The sequence below is a fragment of the Grus americana genome, chromosome 8 (genome assembly GCF_028858705.1).
Source record: "Grus americana isolate bGruAme1 chromosome 8, bGruAme1.mat, whole genome shotgun sequence".
Lineage (NCBI taxonomy): Eukaryota > Metazoa > Chordata > Aves > Gruiformes > Gruidae > Grus > Grus americana.
The window spans coordinates 5,567,798-5,590,438 of NC_072859.1; the positions used below are offsets into that span (position 1 = coordinate 5,567,798).

The window sequence follows — 22,641 nt, forward strand, 5'->3', positions numbered from 1 at the left end:
GCACCACAGGCTGCCTGTTGACGCAGTCGCAGACAGCGCAGCTCTTGCTGACAGAAATACCTTCCCCTCCGCGGGAGGACATGCTTTGCTCCCAGCCAGAGGGAAGGCGGAGGCACCCAGCACGTTGCCGCAGTGGAGGAGGCACTCAGCCAGCCGCTAATGCTTCCCACTGTCTTGGAGCAAAGGGATGAATTAGCTTTTATTAGCTCTTACAAAGAGCACATCACTCCTGCCCTCTCCTCCTCGCACAAGGCTCACGCACGGCCTCAGCTGTGCTGCAAGCGAAGCAGAACCAACTCACCTCCGTGCCAGCGGCCCCAAACTCCTGTTGGGTTTTGTATAAATCTTATAAATCTTAAATCTTAGACAAGCTGGGAGTTAGGATGGAGCAGTCCTCCTAAGGGTGCTGCAGGGGACTCGCTGCCCAAAAGTACTTTAAAAAAGACAGATACTTGGCTTTTACGTCCAGATCGCTCAGGTGGCACCAAGCATGGCCTGAAGGAGGGCACGGTGTCCACACCAGCAAAGTCTGAGCCACTGCACAGTCCCTACTGCTGACACCCGAACTCGGGGCTGTTATTTGGAGGGGTGGTCTGTGGTTTCCCGCTGAGCGCTCCTGCCACACGATGTATTCCTGACCCCCAGCACCCAGCCATCAGCATGGCTGAGGGATGGTGCTGCTCCAGAGAAGTCTCTCTGAAGTCGCTCTGGGGCTTGTTAGCAGGGTGATAAAGGGGATGAATGGCCTCAGAGAAATGCTCCGTCTCCTGCTGTGGCATTCATTATCCTTTAGCCCAGCAATTCTTCACACCAGCCAGGAACTCTGGGCTTGCTCGTTTATCGTCCTCAGGGGCTGTTTTCCACGAGAGGCCACACTCTGCACTTGTGCTCATCGCCCCAGGCACACTGAACGTGCCTGAAGAGCCGGCAGCCTGCGCAATACGGCTGGGGGCAGAGCGGTTCTTCTCCTGGCTAGTCTCTGAGCTCATCGCCTTCCTCCCACACAACCAGCTTGCTTTCCCAAACTCGCAGTTTGGTGATCTGAGCCACAGCTGCCCCCCCAGATCTGCAGGAAACCGAGCCGGGCACATTTTCAGCCTAATTTCCTAAGTAGTGCAAAGCATATGCAATCCTGCTGCATCAGTCTGTCCTCTGCCCACTCCCCAGCAACTTCTGACACTGCAAACAGATTTCAACCTGATCTGACAGAGACACAGAGGTCTCAGAGACAGTCAGAGTCTATAAATTTCATGGAAACAGACTGTCAAACAGAGGAGAGACATTATTAGCACCTTCAAAACTGTAGTGTATCATCCCGTATTAGACATCAGACAATCTGCGTGGGAGAGAGAGAGATAGTATAAATATCCCAGTAAGCGGAAGACACTCCATTCAGCACAAGCAGCTTATTAGACACCAGAGAATCCAAACCCAAGCTATATATTCGCAGGAGATGAGGCTTCATGGATCCCACTGCATGCAGTACTAATGGGAGAAGGTTTTGAGAAGCACGCTTGGCTGAATGGAGAGCCAGCCAGCTAAGATGGCACTTTAGCCTTTGGAAAGCCTCTGGAAACGGGCTGTGTGCTCTTCCCTTGCTGTTCTTCCAGTGACCAAGCCGAGGTCCCACCACTTTTCCAGCCTGAATCGCCATCCCAGCCGTATGAACGAGTTCAGATGCTCCCTGAGACATGCCCAGCTCCAAGGGGGAGCATGGATGGGCAGAGCTGCTCCCTCGCCCCTGCAACCCTCCCATCGCCTCTCCGCCCTACAGACAGAGATTTCACCTTCCAGAAAGATGTTTTATCCACAGGCTGCCACCGACAAATGCCAGAAAGCCAGCCCAGAGTCCGAGCAGCCGCCCCGGGAAGCTCACAGCAGTATCACTTACACATCAAGCTACCCATTAGCAGGTTGACTAATTAGCAGCACTTGTTATTGTAAGCAAGAGGGAGCCTGTCCCTCTGCACACAGATCCTTGCTGCAGACCAGACCCACTGACCAGCCTCAGTACAGATCTGCAAACTGGTGCCAGCACGGAGCTGGCAGGGAGCAGTGTGGGTGTAAAGCTCAGCCTTCACCCGGCAGGACAGAGGGAGCCCCAATGACTCTTCCTCTTCAGGCTGAAGGGGACACAACAGCCTCTTGGCTCTCCTTTGAAGTCAATTAAATGGTTTGCACGTCGTGCAGTGCGATACGGCCTTCGGAGAGCAACACCAAGCAGCCGTTTACTAGAGCTGCTGGCTGACCTTCCTTGCTCACCTCCTTTCAGTGACCCAATTAGGAGACCCTCATTAGGCTGTTCCAGGGTGGAACCTGGAGTCACTCTTGCTGGGAACTCCCATCACTCATCACCAATCTCCGATACAGGAACGATTAGCGGCAAGCGTACGGTACACGGCAAAGCAGCGAAGGTGGACCGGAGCTTGCTAAGGCTGAGCCCAGCATTTCAGTGTTGTCTGACCCCGCTGCAAGAAAGCGAAACGCTATATGCAATTTGGGGACAGAGCAGGGTAATCCCTGTGCTCATCTAGGATCTGACACCCAGTCATCATCTGTTCACAGTGTAATTTCCAGCCTCAGGTATTCCAGAGCCCTGGAAGTAACTGAGAAGTGGGAAATTGCCTGTCTCCCTCCAGCTCGTACGTGACGCTTGCCCAGGTGGCCAGACGCATTTTGGGACTTCTCCGATTCACCCGGTAAAGGTCAAGTCCCAGGAGGTGCCATCAGCCTGGTGGATCACGTATCACTTGTACCTGCGGGGCTTCAGCTTCACAAAAAGAGAATTTAAACATGCACTACAGCACATCCTTTATTCCAAAAACAGGATTTACACTTCAGGGGTGCTTGACTCCCTGTTCTGCCCAGCAAAAGGACTGATGGGGATTGAATCCAGGCTTGCATTCATTTAAAAGAAAAAAAAAAAAATAATCCAGAAATCCAGTCACTCTGTCCTAATTGTTCTGATCCAACCTTTCACAGCATTGCATTGAGCTAAAGGGCCGCACCTGAAAGTATGCCAAGAGCAGCATGAAATGTTAATGTTGCAATTAAAACAATATGAATATTGCAGCACCGCTCTGCTGCTCCCCATCCACTGAACAATTCTCATTCAATGGAAGTCAAGTTACATTTGAGGAAATAATGAGGTCTGCTAATTAAGTCTGGCCTAGGAAGACAGCAGTCTTAAAAGGAAAAAAAATAATTCAGATCTCCCCAAAATGTGTACATTTGCTGCTTATTACCTGCAAAGGGAAATCATTAACGCTGCGCAATGCCAGGATCACAGGTCAGTGCCATTGTCTTATTGCACACATCTAGAGGAAATTATCTTTTTAATGATAAAACGCATAAGTCATGACCTGCTTTGTCCCTAGGAGCTGAGCGGGAAATGCCAGGCTGACACTTTCCATGAATGCAGAAAGGAGGCACGTGACGGTGAATGCCAAATCCAGGCTGGGCTAGCGAGAGGCAGGCAGGGGCTCCGAGGGGCTGGAGGCAGCAGATCGCATTCAGCCGACACAAGACGGATCCCAGCTTGCGCACAGGGAAGGGATTCGGCCTCCCCAGCCACTGAGACAACTGAGACATGGTGACACCAGCTTGAGCTGGTGGAAACCACGAGGAAAGAGACCCCTGGGTCAGTCCTGGGGGGGACAAAAACTGGTCAGGATCGTCACGTGTGTTAACTCTAACAAGAGGCAACAGAGGCAGATCCCCTTCCTGCACCTTGCGTCCCTCAGCTGCTGCCCCAAGACACAAGTGTGTGTTGTGATGAGAACACAGCAACAGCCTAGAAACCAGAAACATCAGGTCCAGGGGTCCCCAAGGAAATCTCTACCAAACACACCACACCCATAGCTTCCCCACATTCTTGTCTTTCATCCTCCTCCCAAATTTCTTCATGCGTGACAACGGCTGGGGCTGCCACCAGGTCTCCCGTGTTCTCCTCAGCCCAGATAACTGCAGAAGGAGGTTGGGGCAGAGAGGGTCTGGCACTATGCATGTTTCATGGGAAGAGCGGAAGGCTGGGAACAGGCCCGCCGTGTCTTTCTGCTGATTTGGCTGCCTTTTGTCTCTGTCAGAGTTCCAGGAGCACACAAGACCTACCCATTCTGAACTTTGCCATTAGATCCAATCTGATCAACCAGTGTGGAGTTGTCTAGGGGCCAGAGCAGTGTGCTGTCTAAAGAGCAGGCTGTGGCAGTCCCAACCTCCTCTGCTGCTGCAGCAACACCCTTCCCTAACCTACCTCCCAATTCTCCAGAAGAAAATTCATCCAATGGAGGGGTGAGGGAGGGCACTGGAGTCCTGGTCCATTCCCTGACCACTGCGGACACTCTGAACTTTAGCCTGCCTTTACTACAGACAACCTTCCTGGTAAGATCCAGACAGAGACTGAGCCACACTGACCAGACTTGGAAACACAAAGATCCAAATGAGAGGGAGCTCAAATGATCAGGAAGGAAAGACATCACTTGAAAGAGGAGAAAAACCCAGATTAAAAGGTCAGAAAGGGCCTTCCAGGTCCTAGATTGTCCTAAGGGACTCAGATACCATTTCTATCAATCTGTGGCCTCCTGAAGATGGAAAAGAAACCTATCTGGTCGCCAAGACCCATCCAAGAGGATGTCCCCACCCCATCCCCACCAGCAGCAGCTCACTGTTTTGAGAACGAGTAGGTGGTCTCCTCCCTGCATCCCACTTCTCGCTGTACTTCCAGATGCACCGGCACTTGCTGCTATCAAGTGTCTGTTCTGCAATAAAGAGCAATAAACATGCCAGAGTAATTAATGTCTTAACAACTTATTACAATCCTCAGATAATTAATCACAAAAGCTAAACATGCTGTCTCACCCTCCTAATGTGTTAATGCTCTAATTATTATGCCTCAATTAAGGGGAAGTCAGTGCTCCTTGCTTAGAAGTGCATGTTTAATAAGGGTGCTTGAATGCAGGCAAGTTGAAGTGGGAAGGGAGGGGGTGATGGGGGTTAAGGAAGAGGACACCATTTTTAATGAGGTTTCACGGGTGGCTCGAGGCAAGGAATTGACAGCCCCTATCTGGGATCTCACACACGACTGCACGTGGAACTGGGGGCCATCCGCGGCGGCTTTGTGCTCTGCTTCCCGCCAGGCTATTTATAGGAGAAGCAGCGTGTGGGGTACAGAGAAGGCAGGGACTGGAAATGAGCAGTTACGCCGTGGATCTGGCCAGAGCTGGCAGCAACAGGAGTAGGTGGTCTCCTCTATCCAGCCCACTTCTTGCTGTATTTCCAGATACACAGGCACTTGCCACTGCTCTTGTCCCACATGAAGCATTCCCATTGCCCTCTCCAGCAGCGTCCTGTTTCCATGAAGCGCCTTGCCTCCAATCAAGCTAGCTCTGGGACATCCCATGAAGATAATAAGAACAGCCCCTGAACCCCAGGATTATTCTCGGGATGTGACAGATCAGGTCATCTGATTTCAGCCATTGTCCGGTGGTTTTCCACAGCTCCTTGTTGTACGAGGGAACAGCAAGCCGTGCCTCGAAAAGCACGCCACTGAAACATCCTTGGTTTATAGGTGGGAAAACTGAAGGCCAAAGAGATATTTTGCAGGGGACTTGGTGGTGGTTACTACCACTGGATCTGCCTTTCTGGTGCCTGGCTCTGAACGTCGCTGGATGTTGGGAAATCTCAGGGAGATGTTCTTGGTGGTGAGGAGCTTGAGCAGACTATAACGGTGAATGTCGGACCTGGACCCCTCACTGTGCGATAGCAGGAGGTCCCTGCTGCACTCAGGACACAGATCGGTACTCATATGATCCTTGTTCTTGGGGAAGACTTTTGGTACAAAGCATAGTTGAATCAAAGATAGCATCACCTCCATCCCACCCTGCAGAAGTGGTGACCCTGGAGAGCAAAGGGCTCAAGACACAGGACTTGGTGAGAGGTGGCACAGCTCTGCAGTGCAGCAGGCATGGGACGCTGGGACTGGGATGGCCAGGCTCCAGATCTTGGTACCATACAAGAAGCTGCAACAGAAGAATGGCTGGAGCCCAAGTCTCCCAAACAAAGTCTATAAAAATGTTCTTTTTCCAGTAAAAGCTTTTGAAACAACTCCCCCGCTCAAGTGGGTCTTCAAACACAAAGAAAGCTTCCCCTGAACCAGCCTGGTTTCTCTTCAATCCAAGCTTTTTTAAATTTCTCAGACAAATGAATCACCAGAAGCATTTCCAGCCTAGGTTTGACTGGAAAACGATTGCATTTCCTCAAGAAATAACACACTGTGTAGGTTTGGATGGTTCCCTCAGAGGAATAAGGGAGAGGGAATAAGAAACAAAACAAAGCAAAGCAACCCAGAGGGGACATGAATTTTAAAACCCATGAACAGTTTTGGTTTCCAAATAATCAAAATGAAAAAATATTTCACATAGTCATTTCCACAAAAATAATTCTGTCACTCTGATTCTTTGGTGATGTCTCATGAAAAACAAAAGCAAGCTCTTCACCTCTGCCCACCTCACCTAGAGTGCCTCCGAGACAGCAACCTTCTGGCAGTTTGACTGGAGAAAAGGGGCTGACATCTCCCCACCCAGGCAGCCTGTGGATTCCCCTTGGGATGAGGGCTCCAAAGGAAGACTTGTGCCCTTGACCTCCCTCTACGCTGCATTCCATTCCAACATCAGTCTTGACCTGCCCAGACTTTCCCTCGTCTCTTTGACAATCATGATGACTGTAGACATCCAGCTCTAGTTCCCCGTGCTCAGCTGGAGACATCTAGCACAGCACTTTATCTCAGCACCTTCACTTCACTCTGTGAGTTGCTGCATGGAAACTCCACCAGAACCCAACCTGTCTTCAAAACCTGGCCATCCAGGACAGGGTCATCCAAATCATTGAAATCTGGGCACACGCAGCCTCACTAGGGAGATACAAGGTATACGATGCCTCTTTGAGGAACCAAAGGGTCTTTCTGCTGCTATTTGCACTGACTGGCAGGCTGGGGAGTTTTCTACAGCTGTTTACATATATGTTGCTGTAGATTGCTGTGCTCGGAGATGGGACTGTTGCCTTCTTTATTTTCAAACATAGCATCCAAGTCTCTCAGGCAGTGCAAGAAAACGACTAACTGCTTTGGTACCTCTCCCTTCTCACCGCTACCATCAAATCAGTGGCCACTTGAAAACATGGGCCATTACTTCAGTTCTGGGGCTAGACATTTTGGCTCGGTTATACTAGATTCAACCTATTCCAAAGCATCAAGTCAGCTGAGTATCTGGTGCCAGGAATTTTGGAGAAGTTGCTGGCTTATATTAGTATGCCGTGGGGTTGGAAAAAGCCGGTTACCTAGAAGAGCACAGTAACACACAGCGGCTGTGCCAGGGTGTTTTCCCTGGGATGTTCTGGGCCCTGTTTAGCCTTACCCACCACCACCACGAGACAAGGCATCAAACCTGAGACTTCCTCCCAGTACAGTGGACCCACGTCCCCAGTTATCCTCACTCTGCCCAGTCTGAGCATGCAAATTGGAGCAGACAAAAAGGAGAGGGTAATCACCATGCCCCTTTGCACCTTTCCTAGCTGATTCAGGATCAGCTTCTTGGAGCAAGTCACTGCCCCAACAGCCTGAGATCTGCTCCCAAGCACCAGGTGCTTCTAGAGTGCTACCAGAACTCTAGAACAGGGCCTGAATTTTGAGGGCAGCCTCTGGAGGACAGCAGACAACCATTACACGAATAAATACGAGATGTAAGGACCATTAGACAATACAGCATCACTGCTTCCCAGAAAAAGACAGTGGGCCCGAGCGGATTAAAGTGCTGGACCATGAAGCCGGTGCCACAGGAGCCCAGACACTCCCAATCCCAACCTCACAGCCCACTCCAGCAAGAGCTTTCTGAGCACAGCTTACCCCCCTCCCTCCGCCTGCTGCCTTTAAGATAGTGTGCAGCACGACAGCTGGGAAACCCAATCTGGTCCAAATTTTGTAACAACCCTGCTGGTTTTTATCCTTGTTTACCAGCATTAATTTTAATGGCTTTTCCTACATTAACTTTGTCCTGAACCGGTCAGAGGAAAATTCCTGCTCACTCGCCTTCTGGAGAACAGCCTGGGTAATTTTCCCTTGTCACATAACGGCCCGCCTGGGCTCCTCAGGAATGACAGCCACACTGTGTACTTTATCGAGAGCAATAAACTTCCCAAAGCTGGGGGAGGAGGATTTACATATCCCCAAATATACTATCCGTTCTTTGTTCATTTTGGGTCTTGGCTTGCACTGGTCCAGAGGGTGGAAATTTCTTCCTCCTCTTCAACATGGAAGGGAACTACTGAGCCTGCACCAAGGAAATGTAATTCTTCCAGGCAAAGTGGCAACCTCCCCAAGCCAGGGCAGCTTTGGGCTGGGTTCGTCACCGGCCATCCAAGTCTCATTTTCCCCTGGAATCACTAAAAATGCCTGTAAAACAGGTCCTGAAAGAGATAGCCGTGCTCGAATATGCACAGAGAATGTTTCGAACAGGTGGGGAGCAGGAAGAGAGGACGCCTTGTCCTCTGCACCAGACCTCTGCTCTGTCCATGTCCAACAGGCAGCACCCCTATTTCTGCTGCCTCACGTGTCCCACACACCTTTATTCGCAGCAGGGAGCAAAGGTGAGGCTGATGCAATGCCTGAGTCACTCTTCTTTCTCCTGTCCACTCTCCCTCTTGCCATCTCCAGCTCTTTCCGGCCACCATCCTGGCTTCCTGAAGGAGACATCGCAGCTCCATCCAGGCTGGGCTCTGCAGGAGAGAAAGAGATTGTTCTCCCCTTTGCACACCTGATGCTGTGAGCTGTGGTCCCTCTTCTTTCTCCAGCTCACAGAAAGGCGTGACAGCTCAGGCCACGGGAAGGAACAGAAACACTCAGGATTCTTTCAGCGCCTTTTTTTCCCCGTTAGAAAAAAACAAGGCAACAGCTCTTTCCACCAAAGAAATGCAAGGATTCAATTCAGGCACGTTTCCAAAGTTTTCCATCTCTGACATCATAGAAAAGGAATATGGTTACACCAAGGGAAGCTCTTTGATGTATCACATGATGCCCATATTTTAAAAGTACAGATGTTCCCTCCATGCTCCAAGGGGTGATTTGGAAGACAGAGGGCTCAAAAAATCCCTCTATATCCAACCACAAGCACCTGGGCTGCTGTAGAGAGAGTGTTGCCATGGAAAGATGAGGGAGGCAGCAGTTAGATGGCTGGAGTATTCCTACCAATTAACATGAAGAATTTTGACTGCTCTGCTGTGTTTTCTGCAAGAGCCTAGCAACCATCTCCAAAGTGTTATTCACACATCTCAGAAGTGTTTAGCAGGGTCACATGCCTAGTAAGCGATGGGAGCAGGGAGGGATAGCTCTCCAGACAAGGCCCCGTGAGTATGGGCTCACTGCACGTACGCAGCTCGGACACCCCAACGCCTGCTAGCAGGAGGCTCACGCAGTAGGTGCAGGCAGTCACACAATCACACGGGACACCACAGCAGGACTGCAGAGCGAGGGGACGGGTGACTCGCAGGAGGCAGAGCCACAGCTGAGGGGAGGAGAAGAACCATAGAATGGTTGGGGGTGGAAGGGACCTCAAAGCCCATCTATTTCCAACCCCCTGCCATGCGCAGGGACACCCTCCACTAGCCCAGGTTGCCCAAAGCCCCATCCAACCTGGCCTCCCTCTCTGCCCTATAGACTGTCTCTATTTTTGTCTTTGTCTGTCTGACTCCCTGTCTGTATTTTCTAATTACTCCCTGTTTGTCCTATAGCTTGTTGCTATTTTTTTCTCCCCCTTCTCCCCCATCTCCCACTCCTTGTCCTTCTCTTTTTCCTATTGCCATGTCCCATTTCCTGGTCTTATTGTTCCTCTCTGTCATGCAGCCTGTCCCCTCTTTCCTGCCTCTATCCCCTGCTCAGCTGGCTGTGCTTCTGTCTGGGCCTCTGTCCTGCTCCCCATCCCCTTTTGCTCTTCCTCTGTCTGCATCCCAGAGGCCATTGCTGTTCTGTCCTTCTCCGCCTCCTTGTCCTGATCTGCATCCCTCTGTTTCTCAGTCTCTCTGGAGCGTTTCCCGTCCTTCCCTTGCTCTGTGTCCTGCTCTCTGACCCTGCCTCTCCCTTTCTTTCCCCTCTCACCCTTTCCCCTCTGACCTGCTCCCTATCCCATTTCGCTGTCACTCCACTCTCCTGGTGTCTTGTCTCTCTCCCTCACCCCGCCTGTGTCAGTCCATCCCTTTGTCCTCCTTCCTGACCTTCTTCTCTTTCTGTCCCTCTGTCCTGATGCTTATTTCTTCTTCCTGCACCCTGCTGTCCCCTTTCCCTCCATCTCTTTCCTGCTCTGTCCCTGTGCCCACTCCTTTTCCTTCCTCCACTCCCTGCCCAGCTCCCCTCTTATTCCTGCCGTCCCTCTGTCCTGCTCCCATCTCTCTGTCTCCTGTCCCTCTCCAGCCACCCCACCCCTCTCTGCCATTTTCTCCTTCTCTCTTCCTCCTCCTACCTTCATGGGGCTAAACAGGGCAGCTTGTCATTGCTCAGTTCAGACGCCCTGGCTGGAGAAATCCCCCATCACCAGCAATCCCTTCAACAAGCAAACCCGCCAGCCCGGTGCGTGGGTTCACTTCGAATGTACTGTTCCCACAAAGACTCCTGCTACTGTGCCCTGAGAAAAGAGAAGAAACAAGACCTCCAAGATACCTTGCAACATCTCTACTAGGCACTAAAGAGTGACCGACCCAGAGTCAGAGGCCACAGCATTCTACCTTCTCGCACCCCCCTGAAGCAAAGGCAGACACTCCACATGTGCCAGTTCTAGCCTCTTCCACAAAAGGGGCACTGCAAACTGACAAAGAACAGCTCCTGCCCATTCATTAAGTTCTTGGCATTAATTGATTTCTCTCCAACCAAGCCATAAAACCCAAAGCTGCATGCAAGCAGCATCCTAAAATATCCTTGTAAATCTCAGCCACCACATTCATTAATTACAACCCAGTGATAGTTCAGACCATTAGTTCTGGATGGTAACTTCATTTATTCCCACGTTAATGCTCGATGTCAGTGGTTATCTCATTACCACTCTATTACTTACCTACTTAATCCATCATTGCAACCCAGGCCAGAAGGGAGGAGCAGAGTTTACCCTGTGTCTGTAGGAAGACAATGCATCAAGCGTAGAGCACCTAGGAATCACAAATAAAACACTTCTCTAATCTGCAGCTGAGGTTATATCTATTAAGATGAGAAAATGACACAGATGAGTGTTGTTAGGAACACAAACACATTCCAACATTGAAAAACTGTGGATATTGAGGATTAAGTTTTCTATTAAATCAGAACCAAAAGCTTTGGCAAGAATGGAAATGCATACTAGTAGTCATACCAAAAAAAAAAAATTACCTTAACTCTGGCCGCCTCCTCCTTGGGCTCTCCTTCCCCCAAGCCCCAGGTTAGATTCAAACAGTTTTTGCCTTTTGCGTGCTAAACACTTTGAAAAGGCAGGTCAAAGTACGGGCACTGGGACCTGCTGCCTGCTGAACGCTCCAGAAAATGCTGCAGATACCACTAGCCCCGAGTGCTACTGAAAATACACCCACAGCCACGTAAAGATACAATAGTTATTGACATTTCAACACGCATCCAGCTGGAGTTCCTCTCGTTTGGTGAGCAGGCGCTTCCAAAAATGTGGTTTATCGCACCTGCTGCACTCCTGCCTGTCCCAGGACTTACTCCACTCGCTGATCCAGCCCCACGGGTCTGATCGGGGTGTTTCAGCACAGCGAGACTAGCGGCTTTCCCTGTCCCATTCCTTCCTTCTTCCCCCAAATAGCCTTGTTGGAGACAGCCTTTCAACCTTCCCCTGCTTGGCTGAGAAAAAGGGAAGCCCTTTTTATGTTGACAGGCTGTGAAAGCAAAACGTGAGCTGGTGAAAGGGTTCAGACGAACATCTCCCTTGCAGTAAGGCAGGTTTTCTTAAGAGCAAGCAAAGTACCTCTGCTCTGCCCAGATATGATGCCCACGCAATAGGGCAGGTGACTTTTTTACCGCTCCTAAGCGACATGATATGGAAGGATTTAAATCCTCTAATATGGAAGAAGCTGATACCACAAAAGCAGGGTAGAGAGAGAAGACACGGCCCCAAGATGAGTGAAATAATGTTTTCCTCTGTGACCAGTAAACTTCCAGCTAACATGCTCGTGCTGGCAAAAGGGGGCTCTAAATGGTGCTGTGCCAGAACAACTGACACGGGAAGCCTGCAAGATGCCACAATCAGATGTAATTAAAATACCTTTGCTGCCCTGCTCTCCATCCCCTCGGCAATGAAATCCATTACAGGATGTGGAAAGAAAATTGTTTAAAATGTCCCTGAAGCTGGGTTGTTGACACCAGTGTAGACAGATGGATTTTGATACACCCTTGATTAAATAGCTTTCTGCAGAAGACAAAGAGAGCAGAAAAGGAGCTGGGTGATGAGCCAGAGGACCATCGTAGAGACAGTGGCTATTGCCCAGGGAAAGCAAGTGCTGCTGTGGGGGAAAGCTGCCCCATCAACCAGCCAGAGGCTAAAACAGCCTCGTCCCCCTGGGAAGCAGGACGGCAATGCTCTGCTCCAGTGCCAGGCTCCCATCCCTGAGCTCACTGCTCTGACTCAGGCCAGCAACACCACACACATCGCTGCTTCCAGCCTCTGATGAAAGGCTGTGGTGAAAGAAAGCCACAGAAAGCCTCACGCAGTGCTCATCCAGTAGCAGAGCCAGCAATACTTCCATTTTCCACGGAGTTACACATCACGGGGGGGATTCTCCAGGATGCAGTAGGATACTGGCTCCAAGCGCAGTTTTCCCCATAGGCATTCATAACATCTCTTTCTTCCTCCCTCTCACACACAGATGCTCTCGGACTGATAAGGATTGAACTCCCTTGGCAGAGAGGGGCAAAGATAAAGTCTTCTCCCTGGCCTTCTATTTATATCAAGCTGGTAAGAACTCGTTATCTTTAAGATCTCTGGCATGCACAGCTGCAATCAGCCATCAGGCTGGAAAGTTATTAGGGGTGGGCAAAAAGGAGCCAAAAACCACATTAACCCTGTTTTCTCAGGGAAGCAAATGAAAGGCAAGAAGGAAGGGTGTTACAACTGGGAGTGGGCAGCTGACCTGTGCAACTCTTAGAGACCTCAGAAGGAGGAAACCCAGGGAGGACAGTAGTTGCTGTTACCTGGTAGAGAAGGCTCGCAGGCATGTCCCACAAGAAAAGGGACTTTCCCACCAAATATTCTTCAGGCTTTGCGAATGAAGATATTTGATAGAAGGCTCCAGATCAGGAAGGAATTATAAATCAGAAAGTGTAAGACAGTCAGCATTGCCAGCTCCTGCAGCAGTAAAGCCCCTGTTTTTGCACAACATTAATTTCATTCCTAATCTACCTCAGATGGTTCAAACAGAGGCTTGAAATTTTTAATTCCCCCTTCTCCCTCCCATGACCTGAAAGAAACTGAGGCAAGCAGCAAGAATCCCACACCTATCATCCACCTTATTATTTTTCTGGGACTTGCCTGCGATTGCCCTGTGCAAACCTGGCACTTGGGAACCCTCAGCTGCTTGTTTTTATAGGCACTTTGAGACCGAGGTGGCTTTTGGTCCCAGCTCTGCTCAACGCAATACTCTGAGTCTTGGTTCATAACCACAATAGCACTGATCTTCAGATCTGCAAATAGCTGAGGGGCAGCCGAACTCCCTTCTGAATCATCAGAAATCCAACCCCGTGCTAACGAACGAACAGCCCCAGCCAGCCGCAGAGAGCACCACGTCTTTACCTTCCCTGCAGCGGTTTAGTCTGGATAAGTAAAATTGTGTCTCCAACAAGGAAGCAGGTGTTTTAAAAACGCTCACCAATACATTTCGATTAACAATATTTAACACCGTTTCACACCCAGCCCATGTGAAAATACAATTGCATCTCAGACAGAGAGGAGTGCCCTTCCGCAGGGTATCACGGCCACTTGGAGTCCCCGTTTCTGCACCTGGGAAAGGACTGGCAGGGGAAAAAGCACCTTTATCCTAAAGCTGCCTTAAGCAACATCTCACATCTTTTAAAATAGGGCGAGAAGGTCACATTTACTGCTTAGCAACTTTGCTCTCTCAAAGTCATTGCCCAAAACTTACGGTGGCTATTTGTATGTGGGTATCTGCTCGCAAAGACGAAGCAGCGGTTGGTCCTTGCCTTGGTCTCTGATAGTCCATTCGCAAGCTGACATTTTATTCCCCCTGCAAACAAAACACATCAGTTGAGCACTCCCAGGGAAGTAGCAGGACCAGAGCAAATTCCCAGAAAAAGCCTTGGCAGCATTCCCTCCGCTCTGCAGCTCCGAGCGAGACGGAGTAACAAACAGAGCACGACACATGGAGCAACAGAAGCTGAACGATGCACGTGTTACTGCAAGGAAAATTAACAATATTAGGGGGGAGGGGGAAGGGAAAGCACTTGCTAACAAATACTTATTAAAACATAATCTTATCCTCATCTGACCCTAATTCCGATTAAAGGAAACTGGACCGACTGGCATTGCTGCTGGGGCATTCAGGCGGTATCGCTGACCATCCATGTATATAATTGCCCAGGAGGACCCACAACAACCCCCTCACCTTTCCTCCAGCAATCTTAGATGCGTCACTCTAAGTCACCAGTATTTTTAAGGCCACTCAGCCCTACTCTCCAGGCTCCCAGAGTCCTCTGACGTAGTCAAAGCATCTTCCAGTCACCCCAGATGGACTCCCAGACCAGCTAGCTCACCGTGCATCTTGTTCACCGTTGCCTGTCTTGGATACAAAAGGACACTCCAGTCACAAGTCCTACAACCCCCGTAGAAGATCTCCTTCCACACGATCACCAAGGGATGTTCTTCCAATCCAAGCAAGCCCACTGAGCAAGTTGGTGTGCTCCATAAATAGGGTTCGGGGGCTTCCAAAAGCCATCTAGCTTAGGACCCAAGTAAGCCTGCCCTACCAGTAGCTACTCCACTATTTCACAGGAACACATGGAAGACCAGATTTTATTGAGGTTAGGGACCACACGCATAAGAAATCTTGGGAAAGCTAGACACGTGCTGAGTGGTTTGACAGACTCATGAAAGAGGCCACCTCTGCTGACCACCCAGCAAGCAAAGGGCTTGGTGCAGCATCCCTATCAGTCACTGGCCATCAAGCCAATCACATGGCATAATAATATTCCTTAAATGTGTTTGACATTTAAAAAAGAATGAAGAAACAGGGGAAAAAAATGCTGCGGTGGAAGGGGAGAGTTGAAGTTCAACCACTGTAAGAAACCCTGAAGACAAACGCACATTTCACATTTTGCAATCTGTAAGAGTTGATTTTCTGTTCCTCGGCTTCAATCACCTCTTTGCTAGCGAGATTTAGCGCTAGCCCAGGTCTCCTGAGGAAGCAGAGGCAAGGATTTTCCATAGGATTTGTCACCCACATCTCCTCCTGCAACACTCCCTTGGGGATTTTCTAATGAGCAAGGCCCTCCTTTAAAAAAATCTGCCTTTAAAAGATGAGGCCATGGCCATGAGAAACCCTAGAGCAATATTTCTACCTCAAACCTAGCTCCAAGCCCAGTGTTCGCCGACAAGCCCTGCTGCCCTCCACCTGTTTAAGTAGGATGTTTTCATTATTGTTCAATTTGCAATGATTTTAGCTTCACGTCCTTCATTGGATTATTTTTATATTTAATGTTCTCTCCTCTCCTACTCTTCTTTTTATAGACTAGTAATCCAAGTCCCTTGGTAAGGCTGAGTAATCTTGATCAGATTTTAATCAAAGTAAGCCAGATCCTCAGCTGCCAGTATTGATGCATCTGCCTTTAAATATTTGAACGATGCCGATTTACCCCGGCGAGGCGCTGGCCCCATCCGTTCAGAAAATTTAAATTCCTTCCTCTGCATCAAGCTAAAACAACAAGACAGAACAAGCAACCTGCTGCGAAGGGGGTTTAGTTTATAAAACCAATACCCAGGATTTCAGAACTAAATGAAAATCTGAGATAATCCCTCCCCAAATCCAGCCTGGGAAAAGCACTCCGGACAGATCAGTGTCAAGTAACTTTCTTAAAACACACTTCTTCCTCTTGTGAAATCTACCATCAGGTCGGAGTCGAAGGGAAATTACCCACAATGCCTCACTCTTTGACGTGACCCAGAGAACGCATGTATAGAAAAATGCATATTTTACCCACGCAGGCTCCTCCAGGAGGGACCTGCTTCTGCTTTGTTCAGCAATGACCCTTGTGTCACTGCCAAACCCCAGCATCCAAAATCAGCGTATTAGTTGGAAAATAATGAGATTTCTGGAATACAAAATGTTGGTTCCATTTTCCTTACCTTTAAAGGTGATATCTGCCAACTTCCCTCCGCAGATCAGAAAGATAAAAAAAGCACTTAGATGAAAAGGAGTCTCATCTAATCGCCTGACTCCAGGAGACAAGTTTGAGGTGGAGGTGGGGGCTGTCCCACAGAACTTGGCAGTATTTGGACTGCAAACACTGTCCAAGTGAAGACAAAAATAGATGATTGCCTACAACACTCTGGTAAAGGCAAGACAAGCCAGTTACGCTGATTTACATCCACATTTGGGGGTAAACTCTGGAGAAACACCAGGGATTTTGCAGGTTCTCTTTGGTCAATGCCACCGAGATAGAGGTTAAATCAAAGGCAGCACACCCTGTACCTACACCAGCATCACCTGAGGAGTTGCACCAGCACATCGCCATAAATCTGCATTTCCATCCTTACTACTAAGAGGTTGTAAGGTCTGCAGGGTTTGTCAGAACCACGCTCTAGTTTAGGCCCAGCCCTGAAAAGCAGGAGAACAAGCTCAGGACCTTAGTCCCTCCTTCTCTCAGGAGGTTGAGGTTTCCTACTTACATTTTCCAGCTGCTGGCTGGACTTGCCATCCCTTCTACCTCCAGCTGAGTTAACTAACAAGCCAACAAGCAGGCAGGCTGGGATAAAATCTCTTGCTCATGACTTATTGCAATCCTGCTCCACAACTAGATGTCTTGGTTTTGCTCTCCACACCCCAAAGTCAAGCTGGAGGAAATATAATCACCCTCTTGCAAGAGCCCGGGACACAGCCCAGCACCTGAACTGCACCTGGATCTATATATTGTCCTTCATACGAGTCCAGTAAAACCAGCATCCCATTCAACTGAGCAAATACTACAGGAGTAGACATAGATATAATACAGGATTAGACATTAGATATAATACTACAGGGACAAAGCCCTGGGAGTGTCATTAAGGTGTTATTACTCATTCAGGGGACCAAAGCAGGGCTGGGCATAAACCCCCCCCATGAGTCAGCCGATGGTTCTAAGGAGAAGTGACAAAAAGGGAAAGAGCACGGACTTTTCTCTTTCCCATGGCTCCTTCACAGCCCTGTGAGTAGAAGAGCGCTCCAGTGGACACAACCCCACCAATTTCGTGCCATACGTAAGGAACACTAAATAGGCAGCAAAGCCCTGGTGTCACGCCCAGGGACTGACCCCAAATCTTGCAGGTCTGAGGGCAAGCAGAGCTTGCAAATGACTCTTCCCACTCACTGCCACCCCAGAATTGATTTTTGGGGAAGTACGGATACGCAGTTAGCCTCTGTTGCTTGGGAGGAGTCAAAGGCCATCGGTAAGCACAGAGCTGACAGCATGGAGCCTGCAGGAGTGACGAAAGCAGGAGGGAAACAAGGATAAGGGAGCGCTTGCCAGTTCTCCTAGTCCTAGCAATAGGGAGGGGAGACACACCAACTCGTTCAAGCAAGGGTTAAATTCAAGCCACTGGTGGCTCTTCCAGGCTCTAGACTTGCCAGACAAGCGACCCACATGGCATCTATCTGGCTGCAAGCAGACACTTGGGAAAGCTACGGCAAATCAGCTAAGGTGGGACTCAACACAGGTTGCATATTAATAGGCACCACACGCATATTAAACCACCCTGTAAATAGTCTCATGAAGGAGCCTATATGGAGATCATCTGCAGGGGGGTTAACGAGCTTCAATTCCTGCAAGCAGACCACATCTTTTGTCCTTTCATATTAGCTCACCCAAGCATCCCCAATCCGAGACACAGGTTCCTACAACAGATGGTCTTATTAGTGTCTGTGTGTAGTGACAAGGAGACAACAACAGGTGGCCTAGACAGAACCTGCAACACTTCACCCCACTTGCCCCAAAACAGGTTCAAGATCATGCCAAGGACAACCAGGATCAAAGCAGAAAAAGATGTCATGCATAAGCTGTCCAAATTATCCTCGCACGCCTTCTGCACTGTTAAGGATCTCAGCTGGAACATGTCGTCCAGTTTGGGATGCTGATCTCCGAGACGGTATGAACAATTGGAGACAGTCCAAAGGAGACAGACAACAGTGACTGGAAATCTATAGGAGATGGTTGGCAAGAAGAGATGGAAAGCATTTGTGGTGCTCAGTCTAGAGAGGATGGAGACAGTTACAGTCTTCAGACAAGCAAAAAGGAAAAGTAAAATGGAAGGGGTGAAAAAATACAACCCTGCTCCTAGCTCTGTTGTGTAAAGGACAAGAAATCCTAGGCTTAATTTAAAACAAGGGACTTTTCAGTCAAACGTTAGGAAAAACTTTCCAAGCGTATGGACAGCAAAAGCACTAGGCAGTTGTCAGATCTTCACTGCTTTCTTCAAAACATACACCGTTAAATTAAACCCTTTGGGCTACGCTACAGAAGACCCCATAACTCAGCCACGAGGCAGTCAAGAGAGTTACGAGCTCATTCTGCACCATGACATGGGGAACAGATAGTCCACCACCACTGAAAAAGAAATTAATTTCCAACTCATCATAAAAAACCACCAAAAAAACAAAAAGCCACACAGCAGCTGCTGCTTAGAGGGACTTTTAAAAACCTTTCCAGTGTGAAAAGGCCAGCAGGGGAGGGAGCGGGTGCATGCTTTGAGGGCTGGCAGGAGTTGGGGAAACGGAGAAGAAAAAGCCACCGCAAAGCTGGGCCTGCTAGGGTTGTGGCAAACAGATCAAGAAGAACAGAGCAGCAATACCCACCCATGAAAGCAAAGCCCTGCTGAAGTCAAGAGGATGCTCCAGGAGTGTTGAAAGCTGTACTCTGTTGAGTGACTGACCCACCACACACTGCTCAGCTGTGCCGTCAGCAAGAGGGGCCTCGTGCCGTCGCAATACCTCCCATGGAGTCTCGGGTGCTCCGGCACATGCAAGTCTTGCTCTTAGCTGGTGGCTCCATCATTCACCTGTGCTGAGACAGTCCCATCTCTAGGTCAGGCCACTTCCATGCTGTAACTCCAGACCGAGCCCCCAAACTGACTCTAGCACTTCACAGGTGCCAATGCAAGGCAGGAGCTCTCAGCAGCCAGAGGAGAAAGACTTTTGGGATGTCCATGTTCAACCAAATAAAACAATGCACGTATTTATACATAGCCAACCAAATTAAAATATATATTTTTATATATCCAACCAAATAAATCACAAGTACAGAAGCTCTTCAAGCCTGAGGCAAACCTGGGTGCCTCCAAACTCTCCTGAACTTTACTTTCCTTGGAACATGGGCAGGAGCCCAGGATTCGCACTATCCTCCTCAGATTTTTGTCCTGGCTGCCTGCTGACCTCTTGTGCAAGTCAAAAATACAGCCATTCTGTTGGCTGCCTCATCACGGGCCTGCCCTACTCCAGGTACACTGGCTGGAGCTAATTCCTGCATCATGTCTTCAAATTTGTCCAAGCCAGAACTTCTTGTGCTCCGTGGCCCAAACCTCCCTGGATTTGTGCTCTTCATACATTTTGGGCTGGATCTGGAGTTCAGGGAGCTGAAAGATGGTTGGAGAAACCAAACTCTGCCTATTTGCCTTGGTACTCATTGGAAAACACAGCTTGATACAGATCCATGCTAAAGCCCAACCATCCGATGGAGAGTTCCCTAGCAATGCAGAGAAGGTTTGCAGCAGCTTTCACTCCAGATCTAGCCATTCCTGCACACCAGACCCACATTTTAAGCCCAGAAATATTCCTCCTGAGCTTCTCCTCCCACGTTGACTTGTGTTTGCGAGGCTTGGCTCAAACCATCGCACTCACTGGATTTGCAAGACTAAGTGCGGTCAAAGTCAGCTCACCTGAGAAGAAACTTCTTGACCTCTTCCACCACTCCTTTCCCGGCGTGCATCACAGAGACCGCAAGACACGTCTGCGGTGAACTATTATCCTCTGCGCTCTGCCTCCTGCTTTGTTTATAGAGAGTTTGGGGAGATTTGTGGGCCTGGTGATGAATTATAGGGAGGAAGACAAGCATATTTTACTGTTCTGGGCAAGGAGTGCTGGAATCCCATGGACATCTGGAGGAATTATTTGCAGAAAATTAACATTGTTTGTCATTTGCATGATAAACTTCTGGATCTCAAATGAATGATGGGAAGAAACCGGTGGGAGATGTTCATTATCCCTGATGGAGTGAAGCCCCTTGACATGATGCTAAGGTCGCCATGATCTATGGACCTGCTGACTGACAACTCCGAGTGTTCTGGAATTGAACACACAATATAACTGGGGGCGTAAGCGATCTGCCACATTAAATGCCGAGGCGTTAATAATTGTTGCTTGCCTCTGATTGCCAGAGTTTCAGATGCACTTGTTCTGTCTGTCTCATAGGGCACGCACGTTAACTCCTTCCTGACTAAATTTCAGAGGACACAAAATTCAGTCAGAGGCACCTGCAGGTATCCAGGCAGCCTCACAGATTAAAACTTCCAGGCTTTCTTGTTTATCTCTTGACGTGCCTTTCGGGAACATGCTGTCAGCACCTCCCTGACACAGACTCCCCACCTCTGCCTCCGTAGCAGTTACAAATCCCAGACGGTGGCAGATGACGTGCCTCCACCAGCCCTGCAAGGGAGACACTCAAATTCACAGCGTGGCAGAGAAACCCTCAAAGTTTTCCCAGTACCACAGTGCAGCACACCTCGTTCCTCTGTATGTTAATGTTTGTCGCTTGGGAGCTAACTTCAGGTTTTTTCCTTGAGGCTCTAACATGTACCGATGCCAGGGAGCAGCTTTTCTCGAGAGCTGGGAGCACTGCTAGCTGCAGGGCAGGGTGGCAGGCACCCAGAAAAATTGTGTCTGAGAGACATCGTCTCACTTAGGACACGGCTTTTGGTCTCTCAGCATCTCAGTTTCTTCCTTTGAAAAGCTGAAATATTCTTTGATCTGCTTCTGAATTGTTACTCCTAAGTCCCCTGAGTCAGCGTTTCCCAAACTTGGGGGGGCAAGGTCCCCTCTGCTTCCCAAGGAAAGAGGCACACTTGGGGTGTAGAAGGGATGCAAGACCTCTCCAGAGGAGCAGTGCAGGTGCATCAGCCGTGGCAGACTTATTAGAGAGGGAAGCAAGAAAAGCAGAGGGCACCAGCGCCCGGATCGAATTCACTCACAGAAGCACTGCCTCAAGTGCTTTTGTAAGCTCCTCTAAATTCATTTCCCAGCGCTTTCACCCCCTACTTCTAAGCAGAGGGAGCAGCACTCCCCTTCCTCACAGGGCTGCTAGGAAGACAAATTCAAAACATTTGAGGCAAGAAAGCAGGAGAATGTATGCTTGCTGAAAGATGTAATGAAAAACCCAATTTTGGGCACCAAGACCACCCCAGTATCACCACATGACGAGGAAGGCAAGGAAAGTCCTCTGCTGCAGACCGCAGCCTCCCCAGGAGCACGAGAGGGTAGGGATCTGAGGAGAGGTAATTACACTGACAGTATTCTCCGTGCAAAGGTACTACAAAAATATGCTGACACCTTTTCTTATATCAAACGAAGCGCCACACTGATTAACACGGGCAGAAAAATCTTCTGAAGCATCTTGAGGCCATGATGCAATGAACAAGCGGATGGGGCGATGCAGTTTGATTTCGCCTGGGAGACGGAGGACGACAGCATCTCGTAGATTTGGGACAGGTATGGGAGAGCCAGCACCGTGCCCACCAGCGCTCTGTGAATGACTGCAGCTCAGGGGATGGCTCCACTCCAAGCTCTGTCCCCCCTTACTAGGAACGGAGCTGAGACAGGGAAGAAAAATGAGCATCTGGAAGTCCATATGAATAAGCTAATGCCGCAGGGCTGTCAGTCATGTGCTAATACCCTTAGCTAAAGAAACATATTGATCCCGATTGCCTGGAATTGCACTTGAAAAGGGCTGGGTGACATTTCCAAGGAGACACGAGCTACTTTCAAGTCAATTAGCGGCATCGGAGGATTCATGCTGAGGGGACGCACTCACCTCCGAGGAATGCCAGAAGAGAATGAGAATTGAATTAAGCCTTTTCATACACTGAGAAACAAATCCTTTAATGGCCTGTAACAGCTGACGGGACACCCAGGGTCGCCAAAAGCATGCTGGCAGCAGCTAGGTGAGGAAGTTTCCCTATGATGAAGCTGAGGACTGCAGAGCAGCTGAATCCTTGCTAAGGGCCCAGGAGGGCATGCAGAGCCGCACAGGGTAATCCTCTGGATAAGGGAGCAGAGGGAAGCAAAGTTTAAGTTTTGTGTCAACAATGCATGTAAAGCTCTTCATTCCTCTCCAGGTACCTGACCTCCCGTGGGGCTCAACAGAAACAC

The 22,641-nt window shown here is 49.3% G+C and overlaps 1 long non-coding RNA gene across 7 annotated transcripts in view; it reads right to left on the bottom strand.

The window, feature by feature from the left end:
* Nucleotides 1-22,641, bottom strand: part of LOC129209276 (uncharacterized) — a 91,237-nt gene that overhangs the window by 867 nt on the left and 67,729 nt on the right. For 4 of the 7 annotated variants that reach the window (XR_008578025.1, XR_008578030.1, XR_008578028.1 and 1 more), the window contains 6 exons: nt 14,161-14,262; nt 11,091-11,181; nt 10,503-10,664; nt 8,614-8,766; nt 4,665-4,757; nt 1,293-1,336 (listed from right to left, as the gene is read on the bottom strand). This is a non-coding gene — a long non-coding RNA (uncharacterized LOC129209276). Of the gene's footprint in view, nt 1-1,292; nt 1,337-2,660; nt 3,648-4,664; nt 4,758-8,613; nt 8,767-10,502; nt 10,665-11,090; nt 11,182-14,160; nt 14,263-22,641 lie in introns of those variants that run through there. The other 3 variants (XR_008578029.1, XR_008578031.1, XR_008578027.1) reach the window with 3 other exon arrangements.